Here is an 11,666-nt window from a genome sequence, read left to right as displayed (position 1 = left end):
TCTCAAGAACAACGGTGGAAAACACCCAGGGTAATGTTTGTAAGAAAGACTCAGACACTCATTGTTGGTGACTCTATGCTGAAGGATATCAATCCTTCCAGGGTGTACAGGAATACTCATGTGAGAACTCTTAGAGGAAGTAATATTCCTCAAATCACAAGTTATATTCAATCTGTGTCAGCTTCCAACATAAATAATATTGTCATTCATGCTGGTACTAATGATATTGATAGTGGTATTCCTGTAGAGGAATGTGTAAAATATTGTCATTCATGCTGGTACTAATGATATTGATAGTGGTATTCCTGTAGAGGAATGTGTAAACAAATATTCTGAGTTGGCTCAGGTAACATTAGATAATTCCCAAAGTCAACAGTTTTTATCTCATCAGTCATTCCAAGACAAAATAATTCATTATTCCATGCTTTAAACGCACAACTTCATAAAATGTGCAATATGCATAACAATTTTAGTGTTTATCAATCACAACAATATCAATGCAGCAACAAATTTGCATGACAATGTCCATTTAAATGACCAGATATGCTCGCTCCAAACCTTGGTGTGAACCGAAACCTTTTCAGGAGAAGACAGTATTTTCAACATCCTGTTAATCCAGTGGTACAGCAATATGGGTACACAAAACAAGGATTTAATATGTCTAGAAATCACCCCCATTTTGCCACGTACTGTCTGTTGATACACCTCAAAGCCATAGGCAAATGATACCAATCAATAGATATGAGTAACTTTACATTTCAGAAAAAAGCAATATACAAAGTTCACTGTCAATATCCTACATATACTGGAACATACAGGGTTACCAAGAGAGAAAGTTTCAAGACAGTGACTTTATAAATAATATTACTCAACATGACATTATTGGTATTGGATTGGCTCACAGAGCAATTGAAACATACTTTTCACATTCCTGGATACTATGACTTCTGTTGTGAGAAAAAAGAAAAAACAGAGGGGTGGTCTTTCACTTTTGGTAAAAAATACTATAAAGAAGGGTGTAAAAATGGTTCATTCAGATGCAGAAGATATGGTGTGGTGCAAACTTTCAAAAGCATTTTCAGATTACAACAGGATATATTTATTTGCTTTGTTTACAACGTACAAGAAAATTCCAAACATAAGTCTGAATCATTTTTCGAACGTTTAGAACAGTTGATCACAAACTATAGCTGTTCCGGATCTGTAATGATTTTAGGGGATTTTAACGCCAGAGTAGGATTACTGCCAGATTTTATTGACAATGATTTCTCAAATCATATACCAGTTCCACCAGGATATTCTGTTGATACACATCTTAATCGCTGCGATATGGATAAGATTGAAAATAAGTATGGTAATCTTATAGATTTGTGTAAAACCAGCAATACAAGAATTATCAACAGCAGACTACCTGGAGATATTTGTGGAAAATTTACATGTTACCACTGGAATGGAAACAGTGTAGTAGATTATGGTCTTGCAACAACAGACATCATCGGTAACTTTGAGTATTTTAAAATACACAATTTCACAATTTTCTGAGATCACTGTCAGATACTTAAAAATAAAAAAGCAGCAGGGATTGATGGGTTTTGTATAGAGTTGTTAAAACATGGTTCCTCCTTTCTCTGTAAACCCTTAGCTAAATTATTTGATGCAGTTCTAGATACATCCAACTTTCAAGACATCTGGAATACAAGCATTATGACACACTTATTTAAAAAAGGAGATAAATATGACCCAAAAAATTATAGGGGCATTTCAGTCGGAAGCTGTGTAGGAAAAGTTTTCTCTTACATTCTAAATGACAGGCTAAATAGTTTTTGGATAACAATCATATTATAAATAATAATCAAGCTGGATTTCGCAAAAAACCATCGCACAATAGATCACATATTTACCCTGAAGACAATAATACACAAATATATTAACAATAAGCAGAATATTTATGTTTGTTTTGTTGACTTTGCTAAGGCTTTCGACTCGGTATGGAGAGTTGGTCTTTTTCATAAACTTCTCAAAAATATAATTAATGGCAAATTATACAGACTTATAAAACACATGTACACCAACACAAAAATACACATCAAAACAAATAATTTTATCTCGCCCAGCCTGAAAGTTGAAAAAGGAGTAAAACAGGGCTGTGTTCTAAGTCCTAGTCTGTTCAATTTATATGTCAATGACTTGAAAACAAATCTAGACAAAGTAAATACTCAATCACCAGTGTTAAATAATACCCCAGTTAACTCATTATTTTACACTGATGACCAAATCTTAATCTCTACTTCAAAAGAAGGTCTGCAGAGGGAGTTAAATACACTACACACATTTTGCTCCAATTGGAAACTTGATGTTAATTTACAGAAAACCCAAGCAATAAATTTTAGTAAATATCCTTTGATAGATCTATAAACACTTATTTACATGTAACTATGGTAGTACATGCATCAACTCTGTTAAGAGCTATACATACTTAGGACTGACAATTAAATCAAATGGTAGTTTTAGTGACACAATTACAAATTTGGCTGATAAAGCATCGAAATCTTTGTATAGTTTAAAAGGGTTTTATTGCACAACAAAAGATAAAAATTTCCCTACATCTATTCAATGTTTTCATTAAACCTGTTTTACTGTATGGCTCAGAGATTTGGGGACAAGATTTCATGGATTACAAGAAGTGGGATAAATCAGCAATTGAAAAAAGTCACCTCAAATTTTGTAAGAACATTTTACAGTGTAATAGACAAGCTTGTAATGCCGCTGTGAGGGGTGAACTAGGACAATTCCCACTTCTACTTGAGATCAAACTTAATATTGTTAAATACTGGCTTCATATGGTACAACTACCACATTGTAATCTTGCTAAAGAAGCTTTTCTGGAGCAAATGGTAAACAACACTAACAATAGATCCTAGTTTAACTGTTTAAGTGCTTTAATTAAAGACAATGGAATGGACTTTCTCCTTGATAAAGCTCCATCACTTAAACACCACAAAGTTATAACTGGATTAATGAAAACAAATTTAACAAACAATTATGAAGTCTTTTGGAAAAATTTGATCACTGATGAAAATAGTAAACTAAGAATGTATGCCAAAATAAAACGTAATTTTAGATTAGAACCCTACTTAACAGTTACAAGGTGAGAAAAGAAAATTACTCACCAAACTTCGCATTAGCAATCATGATCTAGCAATTGAAAAGGGAGTTACAGTTTCAAAACCCCAATTACTGAAAGATACTGCAATCAGTGTAACACCAACAGTATTGAAGATGAAACACACTTTTTATTAGTCAGTCAGAAATACAAAGTCCAAAGAAAGAACTTTTTCAGTAAAATCAATATCCCAAACGGCAATACTGAAAATCAGCTTATTTCTCTGATAACAAAACAAGAGTTATCTTTAATAAACAACTTGCAGATTATATTTTTACTTTATATAAACAAAGAAATACCTAGTTATTATTATTAGCTAATATTATTATATTGTAATACTTTATCTTTATTGAAGAAAATTAGAACTTACTTTTGTATCACACTTTTATTGCCACAAATGTGATGTAAATCCTATATAAATTTACAAGCAAGCAATAAAAATATTATTATTATTATTATTATTATTATTACAGTGGTTTTCATTTGGAATAGATATACAGTCCTAATAATTTCTTAAGTGTACTTATTGATGACAGACTAAATGTTTGATTTATGAATTGTAAGCATAGCAATAATCTTACTTGTCTATCTCTATTTTATAAAAAACCAAAAACACAACACTTTGATTTCAGAATTCATAAATGGTTTCACAGAATATCAATTATTTCACTACCAGACATATATCATATAATAATATACTTTCCCTGATGAATGTGTGTAACATACTTTCCCTGATGAATTTGTGTAACTCATGAAGGACCCAAGATTTACTTTGCTCTTCTCTGCTTGAACTGCCTTATACTCCGTCATCTCTATCTTCATTCTGTGATCTCAACATTACTATCTGCAGCAAATCTGCAAAGAGAAGATGATTCTGTCAGTGTTATATATACATGTGTATTTGCAAAATGCAGTGGGAAACTGTACCGTATTCCACACAAAGAGTGCAATGTCACAGCTACTATGAATGTCATTAGATATTAAAATGTTAATCTATCTGGCACTGGCAGTCATGTCAAATCTCTAACACTGTCTGGGACTGCATGTATTGATCATCAATTATTATGACAGTATAAGTGTCAGTAACAACGGCATTTGCAATATCAACAGTACTGTCTATGTCGCTATAGACATGCCAATGTCAGTGGTACTGTCAATATCACTCGATATGCCAATGCCAGTGGTACTGTCAATATCACTAGACATGAAAATATCAGTGGTACTGTCAATATCACTAGACATGCCAATGTCAGTGGTACTGTCAATACACTAGACATTCCAATGTCAGTGGTACTGTCAATATCAGTAGACATGCCAATGTCAATGGTACTGTCAATATCACTAGACATGAAAATATCAGTGGTACTGTCAATATCACTAGACATGCCAATGTCAGTGGTACTGTCAATATCACTAGACATGCCAATGTCAGTGGTACTGTCAATATCACTAGACATGCCAAGGTCAGCGGTACTGTCAATATCAATAGACATGAAAATATCAGTGGTTAACTGTCAATATCACTAGACATGCAAATATCAGTGGTACTGTCAATATCACTAGCTATGCAAATATCAGTGGTTACACTGTCAATATCACTAGACATGCCAATGTCAGTGGTACTGTCAATATCACTAGACATGCCAATGTCAGTGGTACTGTCAATATCACTAGACATGCCAATGTCAGTGGTTAACTGTCAATATCACTAGACATGCCAATGTCAGTGGTACTGTCAATATCACTAGACATGCCTATGTCAGTGATACTGTCAATATCACTAGACATGCCTATGTCAGTGGTACTGTCAATATCACTAGACATGCCAATGTCAGTGATTCTGTCAATATCATTAGACATGCCTATGTCAGTGGTACTGTCAATATCATTAGACATGCCTATGCCAGTCATACTCCCAGTGTTTCCGCTGCCGCTCGCCAGACAGCAAAATGGCGAATCAAACGTCGGATTGGCGAATTGTTTTCAGCCCCTCTTCGCCAAACTGGCGAACCAAATTTTTCAGGGGGCCGATTAGCTGATCGAGAATGCAGCAGACAGGCAGAGAGATTTTTCAACATCCCTAGGTAGCCATTCTTTCCTTGCTTTAGTGCGCAGTCTCAGACATGTATTGCAATCAGTAACTTAGGGAGTAATTTGCCATGAGATGGCTGCATGCGGTGATTTCGTTTCATGACAAGTGCTTTGTAAACAACGGCCCTACGCAGTTAGAAAACACTATTTGATTGCGGGGTACTTTCAAAAGCTCAGCAGACAGCAGCCGCCGATGGTCGCTAGGCTGGTGAACAGAATGAAACCAGTGTGACAAGGACGAGAAGAAGGACATGACGGCAGAGGCAGTTACATATACATACAACGTGCAGCAATGCTAGGCTGGCATGTCCGAGCACAACTTCGAAGTCAGCGGAAAAGAAAACATAGAAAATTGCACTGTGACTGCAGCTCGTTCGCTGAGTTGCGGGGTAAGACAAGTTATGAAAAAACGAGGAAACTGCATAGGAATGTTTTGTTGAATTTTCATGGTTAGTGTTTGACAATGAGAAGAAAGTTTTCATAAAGAAGTGTCAGGCGGCCAGACAGGACAATATATTTACATCCGGTAGGCGATCAGACATTCCAAAGAAGGACAATTTCACGAAACCTGAGAAAACATCAGGACATGACTTGCCATGAATGCACCGCAAGCAGCCGTTGATATGAGTCAGTTCAATTTGATAAACATCCTTGACAAATAAAAGTAAGACAGAAAACGTGTGACACACTGTTGAGAATAGCTAGTGAAGGCCCATCCATAGAGCAGTTTTACTTTGAAACTAAATGTTTGTACTACCAATAGAGCCAGGAGGCTGTTTACAACTAGTGTACAAAATGTAATAACAATACACCTTCTCAAAGTGAACAATCGGTACAGAAATTAAACTCTGTGATTGGAGAACTGAAAGCACTTGATGACTATCACGTGGCAGAGGCAATGGATCTTTCAATGAGAATATCTTGAAGTTACCCTGTAATTGATGCAACACTTGTGATACAGAAGTTACATAAGTGTGAAACAACAGGGAAATAAAGTTTGTTGTGAATGTTGCAAGTAATAAAGAAAGCAGTTTGTTCCGTAAAAGTTGTTCTTAACTTGTTTTGTCATTTTTTTGCTACAGTACTATAGCAGCTGATAGGACCCACCTGAGTGGGTCATTAAATATTCAACTGTCAGTTGTCCAAAATCACACATGCCGAATACATGTAAATTTCGATGGCTAGTTCTGGTTAATCAATTGTGGCCCCAATTAGCCAGAATGGCTAGTTGGGTAATTTAGCCAGAGGAAACACTGGCCAGTGGTACTGTCAATATCACTAGACATGCCAATATCAAGTTTGTTCCTCATATTTGAAATTGTCAAAGCTACCTCCTTTTCCTGTTTCAAATAAAATGTCCTATTTCCAGCTAGTAATCCCACCGGAGTTGCAGCTGTATCAGATGCACAGAAGAAAGACTAGTTACTTTGCACATTCCTTTTATGCAACTAAGAGAACTGCTAAGGGGCAGACAAGTTAGTCTCAGAGGTAACATATTTAGTCAATGTTATAGCTCAGATGAGCCCGGGTATGCAGTACTGTCTCTACACTACCTAGAACCTTGAATGAATCCCAAACAATCCCTGTCAAAACTTAAAAGTGAAATAACCAGGGTACAGTCATGCATATCAGGTGGAAAATATTAAACCTCAGAAAGTGTCACAGGCAGCAAAATTGATAGTTGAAAAGAGTCCTTAAGCTGTAAAAATGACATTTTCTACCAATTGGGGTTTTTGTGATCATGCAGGAAAAGACTGGCACAATAACTTGGAAGAATTTTGCGATAACAATGACACTACTCATACTTCAGACATATCTTTGAAGATGCACAATGATGATGATGTTAACAATGATAATTGGACGGAACATAAACAGTTAGAAGATCACCCAGGCAGCTCTCTAGATACAATGCTTTCTCATTTGTATGATCTGAATACTGACCCACAAGGTGCATTTTGCTATGCACTAGTGACAGCAACAAATCTAGGGGTGAGCAAATCCATTTTGAATCCAGTGGTCTCCGGACCAGTAGTAAAATCAATTCAGTGGTCCTGCAACCGGGTCTGGTGGTCCTGCTTCCCCCCCCCCCCCCCCATTTTTTCGTAAATTGTAATAAATAAAATTATTACCATAATCAACATTTGCTTTAATTTTAATAAAATCAAGCATACCGGTAGAGATGTCGGGGTGATCACAACAGCTAGCAGCTCACAAAACGTTGTCTCTGTTTCAGCATCATATTCTAATCATGCATGGCCATGTGACTTTCTGGTGTTATAGAATGTCCTAATTGTCATCTAATTCTGTCATATTTCTGATCTTTAGTTAGATTCCTAGAGCAAAATGCTTCACCAATTTTTTTACGTTTGCAGATGGGCCATTGGCAGTACTTACATTACATCGCCACTTGCTTTTGTGCACTGACATTCTGTTACTGTCTCACGTACGGGTAATTGAGTTTTATCAGCGCCTGTACTTTCCACATCGTCGTCACTAGACTTTTTTTGCCAGCTGTTTTCTGACAAACTCATCCAATATGATTAGCCATATATGCATTGAAAGAACCCACTCTTTATGCAGAACAAAGTTGACTCAATGCAGCAGACAATCCACCACTGCTGTGTGAGCTCTATTCAATTACTGCACTGTCTATACAAACAGCATGATCAGCAATTACTAGTCAATTGAGCAATACTGGGTACCACTATAGACCCTATTACGTGAAAGATGACAAAGTGGCAGTAGAAGTCACATAATACCAAATAATATGACCTGAGAATAAGGGCAGTGCAGGAGTCCTGGCAACATTGTGTACACAGTCCGAGTCATTTCCAGAATTGGCAATGCCAATATTACGGTATTTTCTTTCTATTATTAGCCAATCAGCGGCAAGCTCGCCATCAGTAACAATTAAGGCATCGTTGATGACACAGTCCCCGCTTGTCCATTTGTTATAATCTTTGGTCTCTAGGTAGAGCGGCAGTCTAGGTAGCTGTGGAATGACATTGATGCAACGGGTGCATCAGGCCTGTGACTTGCATAATAAAGTAATCTGAGGAACGTTCAATAAATGACTCATCTCTGCCGGTAATGACCACTCAAGGGACTTTTGATTGCATCACACATAACGATGCCCTTACTGCCTCCAGTGTCATGATGACACATACTATACACATGGTTTGGTGGAATTTTCGAAATGGTATGGGATCGGGTATGTTGTTGTAATCGCGCTGCAGCCATTTCGGATCATATAATGAAACAAGTTAATGTGCACAAGAATGCAGCCATAGTATTTTATCTTCGTATCACGTTTGAACAAAATTAGTCCATCGAGGGACAGTGACCTATGTTAATGTTTCAAAGACATAAAAAAATCACACCAAAATTGAAATCAAATGGCTGTATGGACCATATGGATCATAGCACAAAATTAGTAAGACATGCATATGTATGCCATAGTACTTTATCTTTCTACCAAGTCTCAACAACATTGGATAAGGAATATTTGCATAAGATTAAGCCTCAAAGTCATGAAAAAATCCAAAACTGACCATCTGGCAGCGATATTGGAAAGAATGACAATCTTGCAGCCATATTGGAACATGTCACAGAGTAAATTGACATGTATATGTATGCCATAGTGCTTGATCTTTGTGCCAAGTTTGAACAAAATGGGTGAAATGACCTTTGAATTACTATTCAAAAGACATGCAAAATTCCAACAAAATGGCAGTTCTGCAGCCATATTGGCTCCTATCACAAGGTTAATTGATACATGCATATGTATGCCATAGTGCTTTGCCTTTGTGCCAAGTTTGAACCAAATCGGTTCAAGGATGTTTGAGTTATGGTTCAAAGACATGAAAAAATCGCAAAAAAAATGGCCGCCTGTTGGCCATATTGGATCATATCACAAAAAAATTGGTGTTCATATGAAGGGCATAATCCCTTACCGAAAATTATTTCTACTGCAAATTTGCCGTAAGTTTGCTGCAAATATGCAGCAAGCATATAGCTTGCAGGAAGGAGTTGCAGAAGTTTGCAGGTAGATGTGACCCTCCTGCAAACCCTTAAGTCAGTTTGCAGCAAATTTGCGGTAAACCAGATTATTGCTGCAAATATGCAGCAACACATGATTGACATATTTCCCACTATTTCATTACCAGGGAGTACACACTACACACTGAGTACTGTTGCACTTCGTGACCAGTCATGTGTAAGCAACATAAAATTGATCTTTCATTTATATTTTATGTTCATTTATTTCATAACAGACAATCCACTTTTTAAATTATAATAACTGGTAATGCTAGATAATGAACAGCTTCAGTTACGCTAGTGAAAGCATTGCATGGATATAGAGTGCATCTTTAGTATATACTGTAGTGACATGATGTAATAAAAGTGCCCTTTGACAATCTGGTTGGGTAAATTATGGTTGGATCGAAAACTGAATTTTTAGGGAAACAAATTTTTGAAACGGGGACTTGTCTGTCTTGCAAGTTACACCCTGTATTTTCTGCGAATGATACCAAAATGCAAACAGTTTCGAACGAAATGTGCGTTTGATGATGGTCTGTAAGGACACGTCGTAGACTTTTGTTACTGCAAATCTGTACAGTAATGTTTCCGCTACTACCTCCAAGCAGAGTAGTGGCTGTGCTCCAAGCTATTCATCCCATCAATATAGTACATGTATACGGTACGTACAATGCACTGCAGCTTACAGTCTGTCCCATCATGGAGGTAGTACTCTACTACCTCCATGGTCCCATCGATGCCGCTGACAAAATCTCGCCTTCTGATAACAGGGGTCGAGGTAAAAGGCTTTTGTCCATGTTTTCAGCGTAAGAGTTATATTGCCGAGCACAAATTTGAGGTTTAGGATTACACTCCATCCCGAGTCGCTGTACGAAAATTCAAAGCGCCGCTTCACCAACGTCCAACACGTCCTGTGTATCAGCTGTGAGCAGCCGACATGTTTACGTTTACTCTCTCCGGTCACGGTTCATCAAGGTCAGTTCGCGCATTGATATTGATTCTTCGTGCTGAAAGAATTTTTACTCTCTTTTTAGTCTTTCTATAATAAAAATAACCATTTTCATTAAACTAATAAATTAAATGCTATATTAAGTATGAAATATAACGGATTGGTGCAGATGTAGAGTAAATTCCAGCATTTAAAAACGGGACTAAATTATCAATCGCGTAATGATTTATAGATCGCACTTCCGTTATCGTCATGAGGCTTGATCGGCGCGAAGTTAGATTTTAGTACCATCGGCCAGTGTCGGCTGCGTACTTGTGAGCAGGGAGTTTTCTAAATTCTAGTGGACAATTTCGTGATCTTTCTATGGAATCGCCAGCCAAATGATATCACATAGTTGCAAAAACGTGTATACAGTACCAGGGACAGGCGGAGTTCTAAATTTGTGAACGCGAGCGGCAGTAAAGATGCCGACTATATTTTCTGAGTACGGTATTTACACACAGCACGGTGAGACCTGCAACCCGACCGGGAATCGTCCAGCGTCTGCGAGCCGTTCAGAAATGTAAGTCAATGTACCGTTCGTCTGTACATCGATCGCTATAATTATGTTCAGTAATCGTTGTATTGCAATCTTTACCTAAAGATAAATTTTCGTTGAGTATTGATTCATACTGAATTCACTTTCGTTTCACAGTTACTTACAGTAAGTGCTGAGATTTTTGCAGATTGTCGCCGTCGTGTATGTAAACAACATACGGCGTGTTGTCCGCTGTCGGACATTTTAATCATTATTAATTTAATTTCGATCATGAATATTTATGCATTTTCTGCTTCAATTTTTCAACTTGATTTTGTCTCATTTTCAAATTATTATCGATTTCTTTCATGAAATTTACAATGTTTGGTCAAACGGTAAAGACTTACACTCTTCCCTGAACGATTTGTATTTTTCAGAATCCATTGCTGGTACACTAAAGGGGACAAGAAATTCAGAGAACAGAAAGCCAAATCGCAGCCTTTGACAGTAATGTAAATGTTACATGAAACTTCTCAAGTCAAAAGAAAATCTTGACATGATCATGACACGTATGTGGCATGAAATGAACATGGCATATAAAATAAATTGTACCACAATTGAATTTAAGCTTTTTTTCTCTGTCATCTTTTTGTTTATAATAACTTTATTTGCGCTGACCATTGTTTCTCGTGAAACTGGTATTTCAGAGTTTAGTTGGATAAATAATATTTATATATTGGTGGACTGTGGACAGCACAAGATGTGTTTTATCCAACTAAACTCTAAAATACCAGTTTCACGAGAAACAATGGTCAGCACAAATAAAATAATTTGCTGTATGGAGTTTGCGGCAAATTTTCAGTAACATTCAAATTAATTTGCCGCAAGTTTGCTGCAAGGATTGA

The 11,666-nt window shown here is 36.8% G+C and overlaps 1 long non-coding RNA gene across 1 annotated transcript; it reads left to right on the top strand.

Moving 5' to 3' along the window:
* Positions 1–10,256: 10,256 nt before the first annotated feature.
* On the top strand, positions 10,257–11,388 carry LOC139134073 (uncharacterized). Its single transcript, XR_011552710.1, has 2 exons — positions 10,257–10,806; positions 11,199–11,388. It is a non-coding gene; the product is annotated as an uncharacterized lncRNA (long non-coding RNA).
* The last annotated feature ends 278 nt before the right edge of the window (positions 11,389–11,666 follow it).

The sequence above is a fragment of the Ptychodera flava genome, chromosome 5, assembly GCF_041260155.1.
Source record: "Ptychodera flava strain L36383 chromosome 5, AS_Pfla_20210202, whole genome shotgun sequence".
Classification (NCBI taxonomy): domain Eukaryota; kingdom Metazoa; phylum Hemichordata; class Enteropneusta; family Ptychoderidae; genus Ptychodera; species Ptychodera flava.
Note: the sequence above shows the minus strand (reverse complement) of the source record. Positions and strands in the feature narration are given on the sequence as shown.